General features: G+C 42.9%; 1 long non-coding RNA gene across 1 annotated transcript; it reads left to right on the forward strand.

The window, feature by feature from the left end:
• The first annotated feature begins 2392 nt into the window (after positions 1-2392).
• Positions 2393-4007, forward strand: LOC121016720 (uncharacterized). The gene is made up of 3 exons (XR_005784413.1): positions 2393-2661; positions 2717-2843; positions 3941-4007. It is a non-coding gene; the product is annotated as an uncharacterized LOC121016720 (long non-coding RNA).
• Positions 4008-18775: the final 14768 nt, after the last annotated feature.

Here is an 18775-nt window from a genome sequence, read left to right on the forward strand (position 1 = left end):
CCGTTTATTAAATACTGAGCCCTACACTGTAGGGCTCAGACACTCCATCCCTTATCCAGAAGGGAAATTTAAACCATGAGAACTCCTGCCCATGTATGGAAACTCAACTCTAGTCCCATCCCCTGACCACAGGAAAAGCCAGAGGCACTGGCCCTTCAAGCCACTTTCAGACCAATTTAGGAGCTGCCCAGTCCTCCCCTAGACCATTTAATGATGCAATAAATATTTTCATACCATTTTGGTACATCTGTGACATCATTAATCTCAACATCTCAACCAATTTTGGGTTGTGGGAGGTTGGTCCTGCCCTCTGCACAAGACCTCCACAAGGTAAACCCAGTGATATAGAGAATCTAATTATGCCCATTTTATTGATGAAGAAACAGGATCAGAGAGGTAAGTTTATTTGCCTTGCGTCACATAGCTTGTATATAGCAAAGAAAGGATTCTGTCTGACTCTGGAACCTGAAATTCTAATCACAAAGGCTGCATTTTCTCCATATCTGGGGTTTGTTTTAAAACATGTAACAGGAGAGTCACTGTGGAAGATACTTGAAAAAACAACAAGCATTTGTTCACTTGCTCATTCTTTCAGTCATTCCACAAGTAATCAATGGTGCCCCTGCTACATGCCTGCTGTGGCTAGGTTTTGGGGAAAGACATTTGGACACTCAGAGGCCCTTTGAGCCAACTAGAGCCAAATGCTTTTCTAAATGAGGTTATAGGATCCTGGGGCATGGTAGAGGTCAACCAGGCCAACCCCCTGAGGAAGACGCTCAGAAAAAAATTGGCCAGAATGGGCAAATAGATTGAGAAAAAATGGCTAGGGAAGGACCATAAAAAGGTAACCGCAAACCCAAGCAAGTGTGAGGCACCTTGCAAGAACAGGACACAAAACCTGGAAAGAAATTCATTTTAATGAATCATTACCTAAAATTGCTGATGAGAAAGTCACAATAATCCTCAGCATCATAGCTTGGGTTGGGAAACTGCCTCACTCTTGTAATTAATAAAATGAAGAATTAATTTATAAATCAAATATTCATATTAAAAATTCAGAGAGCAGCAATCAATATTTTTCTGCTCGTGCTACATTCATCTAATTTTCTGTAATAAATGACATTAGGAGATGATTATTGGTAAATTAACAGAATATCCAACTGAAACACTTCCCAAGAGTGTTTGCCAATTTGGAGGGCTCATTTACGGAAAATACAAGGCTTGGGTGGATCCTAAGGACTGTGAAGTAATTGACTCCTTATTGAGCACTGGAGAGTTTCAGTTTGAATGGCATGGTGACAAATCAGCCAGAGCCTTTTAGAGAATTAGTGAATTCAATTAGTGAATTGTAGAAACCTATGCCTTTTTTTTTTTTTTTTTTACAATGTGGATCAAGTCTTGCTTGTTCCCATTCTTAGAGCCTGCGACCAGCACTGACATTTGCCAAGCCAAATTGATATTATTCCCCAGAATTTTGAACCTTAAAGCTATGAAGCAAGGAAAGGAAGAGCAAATGAAGGTGCCTTATCACCGTGGCCACAACAGCACACTGACCATGTTGCCGCTGCTGCCTGGCCCTACAGAAAGCCCTTGGTTCTCATTTCCTAGGTTGGTTTTCAAGCCACCTATCAATTCTGAGAACTCTAATGTCCTTCTAATAAATTCCTTTATGCTGGAGGTGACCAGAGTCTGTTTCTTGCTGGCAACGAAGAATTTTGAGTGAGGCATAAATAACCTGAGGGAAGAGGTAAATTGTGCGTTAATCAAGTTTCCTCCTCAGGTTAGGCTGAGTAAGTAACGTAAGAGGAGCTTGCTTTTAAAAAAGATGGGAGAAGGCAGCGGGAAGCCATTTAGCTTTGATAAATGTGAGGAGTGTAGTTTGGAGGGCACCTGTCTCCACCTGAAATGGGAACAGAAAGAATTATGACCAGAGAGAGAGGAGGGAGAAGAGAGCAATCCGTTTAGGCAAAGCACGTGAAATGAAGTCATTATCCAAAAAACAAACAAAGGGTAGATATGCTATTCATGCTGGTGCGATTTTTTGAGGCCCCTACTTAAAAGAATGATTAGGATGAATGGCAAATATGCTGATCTGGTCATGAATCAACACAGTACTTCTGCCTGAGCTTATCTATCTGACAATGTGCTTGCTGACTGTGCTTCCAGGACATGCTTCTCTAGCAAGGCTCCCCCTGCAAAGGCCCTAAGGAAACTGATGGCACATAGTAGGTGTTCAATAAATATCTGTTGAAAGAATGGGGAAGTTGTGACCCCAGAATTATGCCTCTTCTTTGGAAGAGAGGTACAACCTCTAAAAATGGTCACGCACTTAGCCATTCAAGAACACTTATCATCCATTTAAAGATGTTCATTCAATAATTTCTTTCTTTTATAGGTTTTTGTAACCAGCCTTCAAGATGGTCCCCAGTGATTCTTTCATGCTGGAATTCATGCCATGTGTAATCCCTCTCACACTGAATAGAGCTAAATAGAGCTCATATGTATAAATAATTGGGTATTGCAGAAATGATGGCATGTGACATCCAAGACTACATCATAAGATATTGCAGCTTCCACCTTGATCCCTCTTGGATCACGTGTTCTGGAAGATGTAAGCCATGATGTAAGAACACTCAAGCAGCCTTATGCGAGGTCCTCATGGTGAGGAACTGAGATTTCTTGCCAACATCTAGCATGAACAGGTCAGCTATGCTAGTAAGCCATCTTGGAATCAGATTCTCCAGCCCCCAAAAAAACTTTAGAAGACTATAGCATCATGAGGGACCATGACCCAGAACCATTTAGGTCACTTCTAAATATTTTATCAACAAACACTACATGAGGTAATAAATTTTATTACTGTTTTTTTAACCAATTTTAAAAAACTTATTGAAATATAGTTGACATACAATGCTATATTAATTTCAGGTATACAACATAGTGATTCAACAATTCTATACATTATTCAATTTTCACAATGATGAGTATAGTCATTTTATTGTTTTAAACTACTAAGTTTGAGGGTGATATGTTATGCAGTAAGAGGTAACTAATATACTAGATATGTTACAATCCATATGAAAGAGTGCACAGATATGTAGAGATATGGAGTGACTTCTTCAGTCTACTCAAAGTGTCTTCTCCATCTCCAAGTTTCATTCCTAATGAGTAGGCCTCTTTAGAAACTTAGGGTTTCACCACATGGCCAACCCTGTAATCATCAGAAAATTCTCCTCCTAGATCTGTTTCCTCCCCTCCATCCCACTTGCCCAAAGACCCATCTCCTCACATTTGGCTTCCAGAATGGATTGTTAGCCATTCTCTATCCATCCAGTTCCAAAGTCAGATGGGGAATAGGACCTCCAACCCTAAGAGTGGAGAAAAGAGAGGAAGAATTTTCTCCAAAGTCTCTACTCAAAGTGGAAAATCAAAAAATAAAACTCAGACCCTTCACACAATGAGGATTGACCCTCTTTCTTTCCAACACATCTCCTATAAGTTATGATACTCACCACATGGCAAAAGGCTTGAGAGAATCCAGTGCCTGAAGCCAAACGCCTGGTTCCATGGTGAAAATGATGCCATGCTCCTTGCTTTTCTTTTCTCTGACAAATGCTTTAGCTCACTATTTCTCAAGTACATGGATCCCTAGGCTCTTGGGATTCCCAGAGGAGAAAAAAATATATATGTCTTATGGACAAAAAGTTAAAGAATCACTGTGTTCTGTAGCCCCCTCATGGAGATCCATAACATATGCTCATGTCCTACAAAGCAGCCTTTCATTAAGGAAACCTAGTTAGCCCAGGAATTCCCAAATGTGCCTGGACACAGAATGTTTATTCTTGCCTAACATGAAATGCTGCTGAATTAGTGTTCAACAGAACCTTCTGGAAAAAATACTGTTTCAGCCAAAATATTGATTTATTCTTTTTCTGTTCAGATTTTATGGTAAAGGCAAATAACGAAGCATTGGATGCGATCATCACTGCCAGGTAGTGACCTGCCAGGTAGGGACCTCAGGCATGGAGTGAGAAGACTCAAGGTGTTCTGTTTAGTTTTATTTATTTGCTTACTTTAAAAAAAAAAAAAAAAAAACCTTTAATATCCGCAAGAAATTGTAAAAACAGTACAGAGCTCCCATGTATACTTAACATAATTTGATGATAACATCTAACATAGCCACATCATCAAAAAAAACTGACATTGGTGCACTATTAATTAAACCATTACTTGGATTCCATCTGTTTTTACATACACCTTTTTTTGGTATATAGACTTAAGACATTTTATCACATGGACAGTTTTGCACAACCACCACCACAATCAGGATTCAGAACTGTTTTGTCACCATCAAGAAACCCTTTCACGCTCTCCTTTTATAATCACACCCTCTACCACTCCCAGCCCATTGGCAACCATCACTAAAATTTTGTCATATAAATTATGGCAGAAGTGTGACAAAAGAGTTTATGGCAAAACTATGACAAAAGAGTGTTATATAAATGTAAACATACATAACTCCTGTGGTTGGCTTTTTTTCACTCAGCATAATATCCTTGAGATCCATCCAACTTGCCTGTATCAACACTTCATTTCTTTTTATTGCTAAATACATTCTGTTGTACAGATTTAACACCATTTTGTAACCATTCACCTGCTAAAGGATATTTGGGTGACTTCCAGTTATCAGATATTACAAGTACATTGCTATGAACATTTGTGTATAGGCTTTTGTGTAAATATATGTTTTCATTTTCCTGGGATAAATACACAGCAAGGCAATTGCTGGGTTGCATGGTGAATATATACTTACTTTTATAAGAAACAGCCAAATTGTTTTCCAGCATGACTATACCATTTTTCATTCCCACAAGGAATGTGTTAGTGATCCACTTTCTCTGCATCCTTGTCAGCACTTAGTATTATCAGTATTGTTTTATTTTAGCCATTCTAACAGGTGTGTTGTAATATCTTGTTATAGTTTTAATTTGCATTTGACTAATGGCAAGAGATGCTGAACATATATTCATGTGCCTATTTGACATTTGTACCCTCATTTGGTGAGATGTTTGTTCAAGTCTTTTGTAGATACATAATGGGATTATTTGTTTCCTTACTTTTGAGTTTAGAGATTTCTCTATACATCTAAGATATAAGTCCTTTGTCAGATATGTGACTTGCAAATATTTCTTCCTATTCCTTGTCTTTACATCTCTTTACCAGGGACTTTCACGAAGCAAAGCTTTTAGTTTTGATGAAGTCCAATTTTTCAAATTCTTTTTTTTTTATGGATTTTGCTTTTGGTGTCATGTCTGAGATCTTTTTGCCTTAGCCTAGGTCACAAAGATGTTCTTCTAAAAGTTTTATAGTTTTACACTTTACATTTAGATCCAGGATCCATTTTGAATTAATTTTTGTATAAGGCATGAGATTTAGGTCAAGATTTATTTATTTATTTATTTATTTAGCCTAATTTTACCAACACCATTTATAAAAAAGACTATCCTGCCATTTTGTACCTTTGTCAAACATGAGTTGGCCATACTTGTGTGAACTTATTTTTAGAATCTATTATGTTCAATTAATCTATGTGTCCCTCCTTTGATACCACAGTGTTTGAAGATGTATAGTAAATTTTTTTTTTAATTTTTTTTTTCAACGTTTATTTATTTTTGGGACAGAGAGACACAGAGCATGAACGGGGGAGGGGCAGAGAGAGAGGGAGACACAGAATCGGAAACAGGCTCCAGGCTCTGAGCCATCAGCCCAGAGCCTGACGCGGGGCTCGAACTCACGGACCGCGAGATCGTGACCTGGCTGAAGTCGGACGCTCAACCGACTGCGCCACCCAGGCGCCCCATGTATAGTAAATTTTAACATGGACAGAGCCCATTTTTTAAAAATGTCTATTTATTTACTTTTAGAGAGAGAGCATGATTGAGGGAGGGGAAGAGACAGAGATGGAGAGAGAGAAGCCCAAGCAGGCTCCATGCTGTCGGTGCAGAGCACAACACCGGGCTCAAACCCATGAACTATAAGATCATGACCTGAGCCAAAATCAAGAGTCAGATGCTTAACCAACTGAGTCATCCAGGCACCCCAAACCCATTTCTAATCCCAACTCCTTCTCTTACTATGATGATAGAATAATACCTTTCCAAAGATGTCCACATCCTGCTCCTCACAAGCTGGAGCATGTTACTTTGTATGGCAACTGGGATGTTGAAAATGTGATTAAGGTGAAGAACTTGGAGGCTGGCGATTATCTCTGATTATCTGGGCGGGCCCAAACCTAGTCATGTGAATCCTTAAAAGCAGAGAACCTTTCCCAGCAGTGGTCAGAGAAAGAAAAACATGAGGACCGGGAAAGGGATCAGCCAGATGCCACATTTCTGGCTTTGGAGATGAAGGAAGAAGACCATGAACCAAGGAATGCAGGTGATCTCCAGATGCTGGGAAAAGCAAGGAAACAGATTCTCCCCTAGAGCCTCCAGAAAGAAGTGCAGTCCTGCCAACCTTCACTTTAGACCTGTGTTCTATCTCTGACCTACATAACCGTAAGATCATAAATTTGTGTTGTTTTAAGCCATCAAGTCTGCGGTAATTTTTTATAGCAGCAATTGGGAAATTAATACACTTACTAAACGTGGGACCTCAGCCATGTCACAGAATGTCTCTTTCTGTTTCGTCACCGGCAAATGGAGATAACGATGTTCCAAATTTAGCACTGATGTGAGAATTAGAAACGTAATGTCTAAAGTGCCCAAGCACACTGTAGGCACGTATATATGACATGTTTCTTCCTCTATTTCAGGGAAAAGAAAGAGGGAGGGAGGGAGGGAGGGAGGAAGGAAGGAAGGAAGGAAGGAAGGAAGGAAGGAAAGAACCATACAAGAGAAGACATGGTTCTAAGAAAAAGAGCTAAATTAAAATGGACAGGAGTGTTTGAGCTTAAGCATCCATTTACACTTTCTGAACATCAGTCTCCTCATCCGTCAAATGAGGATAATAATACCATGAAAACTCTGGTCACTGACCCACCTTGCCCAGCCCACTCCATTAAGTCACACCCTCGGGTGCACAGCGATGACTGCCCATGGCTTTCCGAACATTCTCTACGGCTCTCAGGGTGCTCTCTGACCTCTCCAGCCAATTCCCCACTTGAACTGATGTTCTGATTAACCTCCCACTGCAGATCTCCATTATGCTGGATGAGAGAACTCATACTCTAGCATGGCCAATTATAGCAGTATAAAACCCCATTGGATGGTCATTAATTAAATGAACTGTCCTGAGTCACTAGGGACAGGTATTCTAGCTGTCAGGGCACTTATAACTCCTCCCTGCCCTGGTGATTCCAGGCAGGTGGAAGACAGCACTGGAGCCTCTGGGGCCTCACCTGACCATGGCAGCTAACGCTCCCTAAGTGGAGTTTCTTTTCATAACAGATGAGGGGCAGGTATTCTTCATGGAGACAGGAAGTACTTCTCCTAACTTCCCTTCCTCTTGGCCCTTTCATCTTCCTCTTTCCCATTAGCCGTGACCTTGGCCTTGCCAAAGGTCAAACAGTAGAATCCTTTTAAGTGAGCACATGCCAATCGTGCTTTGAAAGAAATGATGCCCATCTCTCATCACCAAAAGGTCACATCTAACATGCGCATCAGCCCACAGGCACATGCACATATCCGAATGTGGCTGAGCGCTGTGCTTGTTAAAATTCTCAACTTGGCCCGTTTCTGTTTCAAGCATGCATGTGTGGAATAAACGCCCAGATGAGGGGACACAGTTTGGGTGGGTTTACAGTGGTATTTTTCTGGAGGGCAGGGTCATGTAGTTTTTAAAATCTCCTTTAGGCATTTAAATTCCAATTTATATCTTGTTTTATGAAGGAGAAAAAAAGAGATGAAAACATTTTTCTTTAAAAATAGTTCTGGATGAAGGGAAATATTTTCCAGAAGCCCGTTTGTACAGTGTAAAACATACTGGGCATGTGAAAAGCCACCTGGATTAAGCTGTTTTGGACAAGATAGAAGCCTGATTTGGGGGCCTCACCACATGTAGGTCTGAATGAGGGCTCAACCAGCACTTTCCCACCCAGTGGCAAACATGCCTGGAAGTTTTCCCATACTGCTTTCTGCCAGAACACCTGGCCTTTAAAGCCTCCCATCCCCTCAGAAGAGTCCAGCCTGTAAAAAAAAAAAAAAAAAAAGCTTCAAGAAAACCTACCCTTGCTCAAACATCATTGGTTTCTTCCTGTCTCAATCTGCTTCAGTTCCGGGAGCAAAAGTGCAAGTTGGCAGCCAGGGCAGAAAGCTAAGCCCTTGTGAAAACCCGGATGGCCCCTAGTTATGCTATAGGTGGGCTGTGTGTGAAGAAGAGAATAAGCCCAGCAATAAAACATGTGTTTGATATAAGGAAATTATGACAAACCTGTATTTAATAATGATAACTTCCTGCTACCTGAAACCATCCAGGTCTGTGAACAAGCATCCTCTCAAACATTTGCTCTTAGTGTTTACACTTTGTAGGTGTGGGCAGAGATAGAGGGAGCAGAACAGGAAGCAAGAGAACTCACTCCCAATCATGGTGTAAGGAATGGGATCCCCGTAAGCACTGGCTGGCCTTGATCAGCTGGCAGGAGGTGAGGATAAACTAAACCACTGGCCAGGGCCTGGAAAGGCAAAGTCTATGCATCACCTGACATTGTATTTCATCTCACTGGGGAGCGTGAAAAGATAACCCCTCAAAGCGCTGGCGAGGGTTGACCTCATCTCTTGAGCAGAGTTTCAAGCATCCCTGGTGCCTGCCTGTCTCCAAGGAGGGATGTCAGGTAGCCTCATAGGGAGGAAAGAACCCTGAACTAGGAGTGTCTGACTTTGGGCAAGTCCTTTGACTTCACTTTCACCTGTAAAATAGAAACAATGATCCTGGGAAGTTCCTACACAGTGAACCTCAACCATGCACCAGGCAGCAGGCTAAATACAGTTACACTAAATACACCTAAAAGCTGGTAAGGACGTTAAACAACTTGCTCTGGATCCCACTGCTAGCCAATAGTCAATCTGGGATTTGGTCTCAGGTCTCTCGGACCCCAAAATTTATATTTCTAACCACCAGGCCATGCCACCTCCCACCTCACAGGGGTCAGGTTGAGTGACACAAAGTGAAATTGCCGTGCTACCCATAAAGTGATAATTAGATATCAGGAATGGCTATTGTTAATTCTGATTATTAATCACCAACAGAATTACAGAGGCTAAGATCATTGCTTCTAGCAAATGACAGTCCAAAGCAGACCAGTGTTGGATACACATGTTTGTGACATAAACCAAAATATTGACAGATGAGTGGAAACTTCAGGGAAATGGAAAGATACTAATGTTGAGCAAAAAGAGACAGTTGGCACACCCATTCATTCAGGTTCCATCTGCCCATCTGCTGAGGTCTCTGCACTCTTGCTGCTCCCTGAAAGGTTAAGACTCACAAGTGAGTGTTGGCCAATTGTATACACATAATTTGTCTAACAGGGACAAAACCTCAGTCAATATTTTCTCTGAACAACATTTCTCATCAAGGTCCGGGGTTCTAGTTAAACTAAAAGCTATCATCCTTCAACAGAGACTCTAAATAGGACTCAAGGTAATGAGTTTACTCAGCTCTTTATGGATGTAGGTCGAGGTTGGCCCAGGCAGTGGATTTCAAGCATTGTGTGTTGGTGGCCAAGTGTGCACAGAGAAGCAGCCAAGAGAGAAGATAGGGCTGGGACAAAGACCAGAAATGGAGCCAGAGCAATGGGTAAGCCACAGGGGGTTCTCTGTCCTGGGAAAAGTTATCCTCTGAGTCGGAGACAAGGATCATCCCAAAGGCAACTGGGCTTTGGTGTCAGAACCTCTGCAAAGCCCAGGATTTTCCTAAGAGAGGGAAGAGGGGACACCAATCCTTTCTCCCAGAAATTCTGTTCCCTGCCTCAAGTGCTAGAAATGTACTGCCCAGCCCCCTTGAGGGAATTTCGGAGAGTTTCAGCAAAATGGGATTCTAAAATTTTAGAATCTTGGAAGCATAGCTTCTTAGAATTAATGAATTCCAAAAATTTCTCCAGGGCATGGATCATTTCTTATTATATTTGCTTCCCCAGCACCTGCCTAGCACAGACTCTGGCATAGTAGAGGCAATGAAATTTTTTTGTAACCTTTGTTTATGCAGGGGCCTCCCCTGCCCATCTGCAGAATCAGACCCAAGTCAGCATGGTCCAGCTTCTAAGAGAAAAATTTTTAAATATATTTTTTTTAACGTCTATTTACTTTTGAGATAGAGAGAGTCAGAGTGAGAGCGAGGTAGGGGCAGAGAGGGAGACACCAAATCCAAAGCAGACTCCAGGCTCTGAGCTGTCAGTACAGAGCCCAATGTGGGGCTCAAACTCACAAACCAGGAAATCATGACCTGAGCTGAAGTCAGCTGCTTAACCAATTGAGTCACACAGGTGCCCCATGTAAGAGAAAATTTTTAAAGAAATCTTTTTATTTGTGTTTCTCAGGAAACCTGAGAGGGGCACCAGTTAATCACCCCCAAGTATTCATGCCTCTTCTCCCAGAGTCTCTCACAGCCAGCAGCCTCTCCAGGCAACATCTCCATACCTCTACCCTCCCCCGCAACCAACCAAGCCTCAAGGACTTTTTTCCTCTCTCCCCCCTTCACCCACATCCCAGCCCGTTATATCATGTTTCAGCTCAGCCTCTCCAGCTACATCCTTCTCCCTTTCTTCTCTGGCAATCTCTCCCTACCTTTTCTTGACAGTATATATGACAAAATTTCTGAGAACGGGGAAAGCAAACACAGAACCCGTCCTGGATGGAAAAGGAGAAAGTGTCAAATGTAAAGAAGGCAGATCAGGGTGGTCAGAGGTGAATTTAGCAGGAAAGACAGGCAGGAAACACTCATCTCTGTCATAGTCGGATGAAACACCATCTTACGGGGTGAGAAACAAGTGAATAAATAGAAAGTCAGAGTCTGGAAGGACCCAGAGCCCATCTCATTCTCTCCCAATCCTCCACCAACATCAGGAAATTTCTTTGTATTATGCAGAGTTTATCCACCTTCCATGGAACACCCTGGGAATCGTCGACACCCAGAGAGTAGTGGAACATAGTAGAGACACATTCTCTCATGGGCCCTAAAATTATGAAGTAATCATAAGGCTCCATCTGGAGTGGGAAGCCTCAGGCAAAGTTAAACCCACAACCTGCTCCAAAGGGACCCGGACCTGCCATAGCTACCTCTCCCCTACAGAAAATTCCTGAAGAAATGGCCAAGGAAGACCAAGGAACAAGTAAGGAAAAGGAAGGAATAGTAAGGGAAGGAAGTGACAATGTTGCCTCAGCCTGAGCCCAGAGCCTTGGCCATTGGAAGCACAGGTTCAGTTCCACAGCCTGTTTGGGCAACAGATCATCCAGGGCTCCTGACGGAGTCCTGAGACCACAGCCTTTAGTTCCTATACCAGCTTGCCGCCACCATGAAAGGCAAAGGTACTTGTGAATGCTCATTCTCTTTGTTTCCCTTCTTCCCCGAGACCTCATCTGTGCAGCCTGCCGGGAAGTGGGCTTCATTTGAGATATGTAGGTGTCCCCATTAGACTTGCAGCTGGAGGCCATTTTTAATTTTTTTTGTTTATTTTGTTTATTTTGAGAGAGACAGAGAGAGAGCATGAGTGAGGAAGGAGCCGAGAGAGAGGGAAAGAGAGAGAATCCCAAGCACTCCCGCACTGTCAATGCAGAGCCCGACACGGAGCTGGAACTCACAAACTATGAGATGACCTGAGCTGAAATCAAGAGTTGGACACTTAACCGACTGAGCCACCCAGGCTCGCCTGAAGGCCATCTTTTTAATAAGTGCACCAACACCACTAGATCCCCGAGGAGAGAATCTGGCATCATCTCCCAGTTCTGTAAGCACCTTCTCACTGCTCATGGGCAAAGACTGGTTTTCTATGCTCACAAACGCATGAGAAGAGGCCACAGATTTTTTAAAAGCCTCTCCAACAACCCTAGGGGCTGTATCCATCCGGCTTTCAGAGGCAGTTCCTGCCATATGTTGGGGAGGGGATGGAATGGTACATTTAAGCGTTTCGGTAACTGTAAGTGTGCTCTTCCTTTATCGTGCTATTGGGCAGCCATCCAGTACAGTAGCACCAGCTGCTGTCTCAGAGAGTCTGCTGGGCTACCCGGAATGGGAGCGGCGAGACATAAAGTGATTGCATACTAGGTGTGGGTGGGGGTTATTCAAAAGGGAACAGTGGGAACACTGGTCAAATGATGGCTTTGGGAAGGGCAAACGCCATAAATTAAAAAAAAAAAAAAAAAATAACGTTTCTCTTTGGGGCAAAGGTTAGAGGACTCTAATACAGTTTTTGATGCAAGAGGGAGACCTGAGGTCTTACACTAAGTGTAGTAAGATGCCGAGCCCAGATGACCTCGGCTGCTCACTAGCAAATAAGATAATTTGAGTACCTGCTGTGTGGTGTTCCCGGTGCTCTGTGCCGTGGACCATAGGCCACGAAGAGATGAATCAGGCACATATGAGAGGCTGTTTAGTGGAGTCTCCCATAAGATAGAACCGAGTTAAGCATGCTCCTCCATTCACTGGCTGTGTGTCTTTTTGTACATTACCAAACCTCTCTGTGCCTCAATTTTCTTATCTTAAAAATAATGCGTGTCTCGTAGTTTGCGGGGATTCAGGACATTGTAGAGAACATAGCACATTGTCAGTGCTTAAAAATTAGGTGTGACTAATTTTAGTAGATTAATTTTGTGTAAAGTCCAAGGTGGACTCTGGTTAGTGCTACTCAGTGAGGAATACAAAAGGAAGAGAGTCACCTGTGAGAGAAGCAGGGAGTCCTCTTGGATGAGGAGACACCTTAACTGCAAAATTTACAACACCTGCTCCACTACAGGGTCCTGAGAAGAAGATACCCTCTCAAATTTTCACACTCATTTTAATCCAAAGGATTGGAAGGTTGAGAGAAATGTCCGCTGGTAAAAATTTACCAGTGGTGGAGGTCATTTTAGGAGGCAAAAATAATAGTTAATAATGGTTTATTATTAACTCTCATGTGTCATGGAATCTAAGCCACACCAGTATTTCATGTACCACCAAGGACAAGCAAAAGCCAAGAACTGAACAATGACGCAGTGTCTTCCTAACAACCACTGTTAAGATGCATCCGATTTCAGATAGGTTTTAAAAGGCAATAAAAAGATGTGCATCTGAGAATCCGTGAAGTATGGCATTTGCCATACTGTGTACTTATGATGATGCCTTTTAAAAGCAATATTTTATTGAATCCTCACCAAAATAGGTATAATGAAATCCGTTTGACAGATGAGGACACTGAGGCACAGAGCAGTGGAGTAATTTGTCTAGGGTCCCATAACCAGTAAATACTAGGGCTGATAATCAGATTCGGAGCTGCCCGTCAGAAAGCCCGAGGGCTTATGCACCATACTGTACACGAAAGACCTAAAAGCCAGAGCAGCTGGGTGAGAGGCACAGAAAGAAGTGCATGGACCAGGTCAGAACCTAGAGAGCCCTGGCTGCTGGGGTAAGGACTGGTCAATCACTCCAGGATCAGGCACTGACCCTTGCTGTATGGCAGGAACCGCGTTGAGCACCGGGAGGAAGGTGGCCTCGAGTAAGAAACAGACCAGGTACCTGCAATGCAGAGCTCACAGCCGACCGAGCAAGGGATCGGCATCCGACTGGACCATTCAGGGGAACAGGTGCCAGGGTAATGGTGTGTATAGGGCACACATAGGAGGAAACTTTGACCCAGTGCTGGGTGGCCAGAGAGGGCCTCCCAGAGAAAGTGACACGATGACCTGAAGAACGGGTCAGAAAAGAAGAAGGGTTTGGCACCAAGCATCCACATGCTCCTCTACATTACTCAGCCTCCCTTGCAATTAGCTTGGAGCTGTGACCAATTCTGGTCAATAAAGGGTGAGCGAAGGTGACCTGTGACACTTCTAGGCTGAGTCAGTTAAAAGACGGGTGCCTCTTCATGCTCTGTCTCTGTCTGTCCCAAAAATAAATAAAAATGTTGAAAAAAAAATTAAAAATAAATAAATAAATAAATAAATAAATAAATAAATAAAATAAAAGACGGGTGCCTCGGGGGACACCTGGGTGTTTCAGTCTGTTGAGTGTCCAACTCTTGATTTCAGTTCAGGTCATGATTTCACACTTCGTAGGTTTGAGCCCCAGGTCGGTCTCTGTGCTAACAGAATAGAGCCTGCTTGGGATTCTCTCTCTCTCCCTCTCTCTCTGCCCCTCCTCCACTCTCTCAAAATAAATAAGTAAAAAACAAAACAAAGATAAGCACCTCCTCCAACTTCTTTTCTTTGGGGATGACCTGGGAGCCACCCTCCAGAGGGAAAAGGACCACCCAACCCACACTGCACCTCACAGGAGTGAGACATCAACTTCAGTGTGTTAAGTGACTGACATTTAGGGGTTAATTTATTATCACCTCATATCCTAACTGATCCAATAGGAGACAGTGTTCCATGCAAGGCCAACAGAATGTGCAAAGGCAAGAACGAGGGAACTTGGAGGAACTGAATACTTCCTCCGGCTGCAGCAAGAGCATGGGAGCCAGTGGCATGAGCTGAAGCTGGAGAGGTGAGACTGCCTCCCAGGGCCCTGCAGGCCATGTAGGAAGTCTGGGATGCTGGGGTCCTGAGAATGGATTAGAAGTGGGGATAGACCCGGTGACAGATTGGAGACTTCAAGTTCTGAGAATGGCAATGAGCCTGACAACGAAGACACAGACATGAGATGGAACTAGAATGTATTATGCTAAGTGAAGTAAGTCAGTCAGAGAAAGACAAATAGCATATGATTTCACTCATAGGGGAAGGGAAGAAAAAATAAGATAAAAACCAGAGGGAGGCAAACCATAAGAGACTCTTAAACACAGAGAACAAATTGAGGGTTGCTGGAGGGGACATGGGCTGGGGGAATGGGCTAGATGGGTGACGGGCATCGAGGGATGAGCACTGGGTGTTATATGTGAAGGATGAATTACTAAATTTTACTCCTGAAACCGATATTAAACTCTAGGTTAACTAATTTGAATTTAAATAAATAAAAGAAAAGAAATAGACACAAGAAATACCACAATGTGGAATCCATGTCGGGGACAAGAGAGAGAGAGCTGGGTCAAAGTTGCCTCCAAGATCTTGAGCTTTAGACACCAGGATGATGGTGGGGTGCTCAACAGAAGGGGGAAATCTGAAGAGAAACTGATTTGTGGAGGATGCTGATGGGTCTGAGCTGGAACATGTTGAGGCTGAGGTTAAAGGATCACCGTGCGTCCAAGGGAATTCAAGGAGCAGAGCTCGGCAGATTCAGGAGCTGACCTCGGCTTACTCCTAGGCTGCAATTCCTTCCTGCTTCTCTCCATTCACAACAGGTTCAACTAGACAGACTCTCTATATTAGGGCTTCTTATGACAGCCTGGGTTTTCCTAAATGCTCTGTAAAGACCAACTAATTGCATTAATTTATCTATCAGCTTTTACTGAACGAGCATCTAAGACATAATTAGACAATTGTCGTTAAACCTATGGAACAGCTCCCTGAGAACAGTCAGCAATGAGATGGTGTGTTTTTCCTTTGTGACTGCCACGTCAGGTGGCTGTGAGAAAATATACAGAAACAGGTACAGAGGTGACAGAGAAGGGAAGGAGCTCTTGCAGGCCTCAAAGCCACCACCTCATGAAATGCTCCCTAGAGAAGGATGTGCTGTGACCTAGTAGTGGCTTGTGAGTTCTGGAGCAGGCTCCTACCAGCTCTAAAATCAAATATGCAGGATTCTTGCAAGCTGGTTGCTAGCTCCAAGCTGGCCATGGTGAGAGTATGTACAGCATAGAAATCAGCAAATGCTACAAATCAGGGCTTCTCATGGAAGGAGCAGGGAACCTGTTAACCAGCACACCACCAGTTTATAGCAAAGGAAGGTTGCAGGAATGTGGGGTTTGGAAAGCCATCTCAGTATCTGGCTCCACTCAGTTCTCATGGGAATATCCAAGAGCCATTCATGATAGATGCCTTCCTCTTGTTCTCCAGTTCCAATCCGCCAAATGCTCTCAATCCTGTCTCCCAAATACACCTTCGTTATCTGACACCTCCTCCCTCACCTAGCACTCCTTTCCTTCTTAATCACTGTGCTCAGAACTTTGCCAGTCTGGAACTTTGCATACTCCGGTCCCTCCTAGAATGTTCTTCCCCCCATTAAGAGTGACTGGGGATGACTTTAGTCAGTTAAACATCTGACTCTTGATTTCAGCTCAGGTCATGATCTCATAGTTGTGAGCTTGAGCCCCACGTCAGGTTCCACAATGAACGAATGTGTCCAACATCAGACATTTATCATTAGATAAATACCACAATTGCATAGATCGACCACCTCAACAAGGGAAAGGTAAAATGTTCTAAGGCAGGAAAATGCAGGGATTACTGGCTGACTCTTCTCAAGAGCTAAAGTCCTCCCTCATGGTAGGGTTGGGGACAGGGATACGAAGCAGTGTAGCAGACAGAGCCTTTGGTGACCTGCAGTGACCTCCACCTCCTGGTATTCATGTCTTGTATAACCCCTACCCTCAGTGTGGATGGAAACTATGACTTGCTTCTAGCCAAAAGAATATGGCAAAAATGAAGGGATTTTGCTGATTGAAGGTCCTAAATCAGTTTGACTTAATCAGAAAATAGCTTATCTCAGTGGGTGTAATTTAATTGAGTGAATGTCCTTAAAACAGACTTTACTCTCCTTGAGGCAAGAGATTCTCCTTGCTGGCCTGATGAAGTACTGTGGTGAAGAAGCCTGCATAACAAGGAACTGTGGGAATTCCCTAGGACCTGAGGAGAGCCTCCAGTCCACAGCCAGTAAACATCTGGGGCCTTTAGTCACAAAACCTCAAGGAAATATGTGACAACGTCAGGCATACCACAACACGAATGAGCTTGGAAGTAGATTCTTTCCCAACTGAGCCTTCAGATGAGAATGCAACCCATATAACACCTTGAATACAGTCTTATAAAACACTGAGCAGAAGACCCAGTTAAAACATACCCAGACTCCTAACACACAGAAACTTTGAGATAATAACTATTTGGTTTTTGAAGCCACTGAGTATGTGGTAATTTGTTAGCAGCAGAGACAACTAACACAGGCAGTGACATGAGCTAATTCCAGGAAATAGTAACTAGAGATTCATTAATACCCACCCTCTGTATGTCCTGCTTGAGGGCCCTGTGGTGGGTCATTTCTGCTCCCAGACAAAGCATTTCATGTGCTCCTCAGGGTGTAAAATCGGTCACAACATCCCTGATGTATGATTCTCTTTGTTGGGGAATGAGGATTCAAAGTGACGATAATATTGTTTTTCTTTCCAGGAGCTTACAGGCTAGGTAGACAGATAATGCGAGCCACTCCTTCATCAGCTCATGTTTACAGAGATCTGCCAGTGTGGCAGGCAGTGGCTAAGTGCTGTGGCCAGAGACGGATAAGGACCTGCTCAGCTTGAAGTGTCACTCAGATTATGGAGAGCTGGAGCCAGTTTGTCCTGGCTCACAAGAGCCAACTGTTCAATTTCCAGTAATCTTGTGACCCAATTGTTGAGCACAGCCATTATGAAAAGTTAAATTATTTCAACTTACGAATTAAATAAATTATATTTTAAAACAGTAATACTCAAAACTCAGCAGTTCCTAATTATCTTTCTACACTTTACTTCTATCTATGCTCTTGAAGCAGTAGGCAGATACTGTAGATGTATGGTAGAAATGTTACACAGTGGTGTGCTACTGTGTGTGTCTTCCCAGCTCCACAGTTAATGATTTCACAATGACAGCTTCAAACTGACCATAGTGTGTGTATTTACACCACAGAAATTGGCAACCACTACAAATCTGAGCTTGATTTACACTTAAGAAAGTGGTGGAGAAATGTTAACAACGCAGTAAACAGAGGCACCTGGGTGGCTTAGTCAGTTGAGCATCTGACTCTACATTTGAACTGTCATGATCCCAGGGTCATGGGATCAAGCCCCACATTGGGCTCTGCACTGAGCACGAAGCCTGCTTAGGATTCTCTCTCTCTCCCTCTGCCCCTCTCCCCTGCTCATGCACACACACACTCTCTCTGCACCCCCCAACCAAAAAAAAAAAACCAAAATAACAACAACAAAAAACCATGCAGCAAACATTAAGTGTGCCATGTGCTGTAGCCATTGCATTTAAATTGAACAAAAAATCAAAGAAATGTTCTTCCAGCATTCAAAAACTGTTATCTAATTCAGCAAAAAACTCACTCATGTCATTGACAATCAAGTGAAGTTTCGACAGACATCTTTAGTGTCTTACCTTCATCTTATTAACATAAATGAAAATATCAATCAAAGTTCATGACAGAACTACACTTGCTCATTCAATGACATGAAAGCCTCTTTGCTGAATCAGAAAGTGATCAAGTACATACTCATAGTCAAATTGTGTCACATCACGCCTGAATTGCAACCATAAATTGGCTAAAACAAGAGTAGGCAAAAATGGATGAAGGCATTCTGTGAGAGTCAATGGCCATATGAAATTTATAAGAAAGAACATTGTATATGTTGTTCTTATGTAATAATCAATGTGTGTTTGAGTCAGTTAAGCATCTGACTCCTTATCTTGGCTCAGGTCATGATCTCATGGTTCATAAGTTCAAGCCCCACATCTGGTTC

This window comes from Herpailurus yagouaroundi, unplaced genomic scaffold (genome assembly GCF_014898765.1).
Source record: "Herpailurus yagouaroundi ecotype Mexico unplaced genomic scaffold, PumYag 213, whole genome shotgun sequence".
Lineage (NCBI taxonomy): Eukaryota > Metazoa > Chordata > Mammalia > Carnivora > Felidae > Herpailurus > Herpailurus yagouaroundi.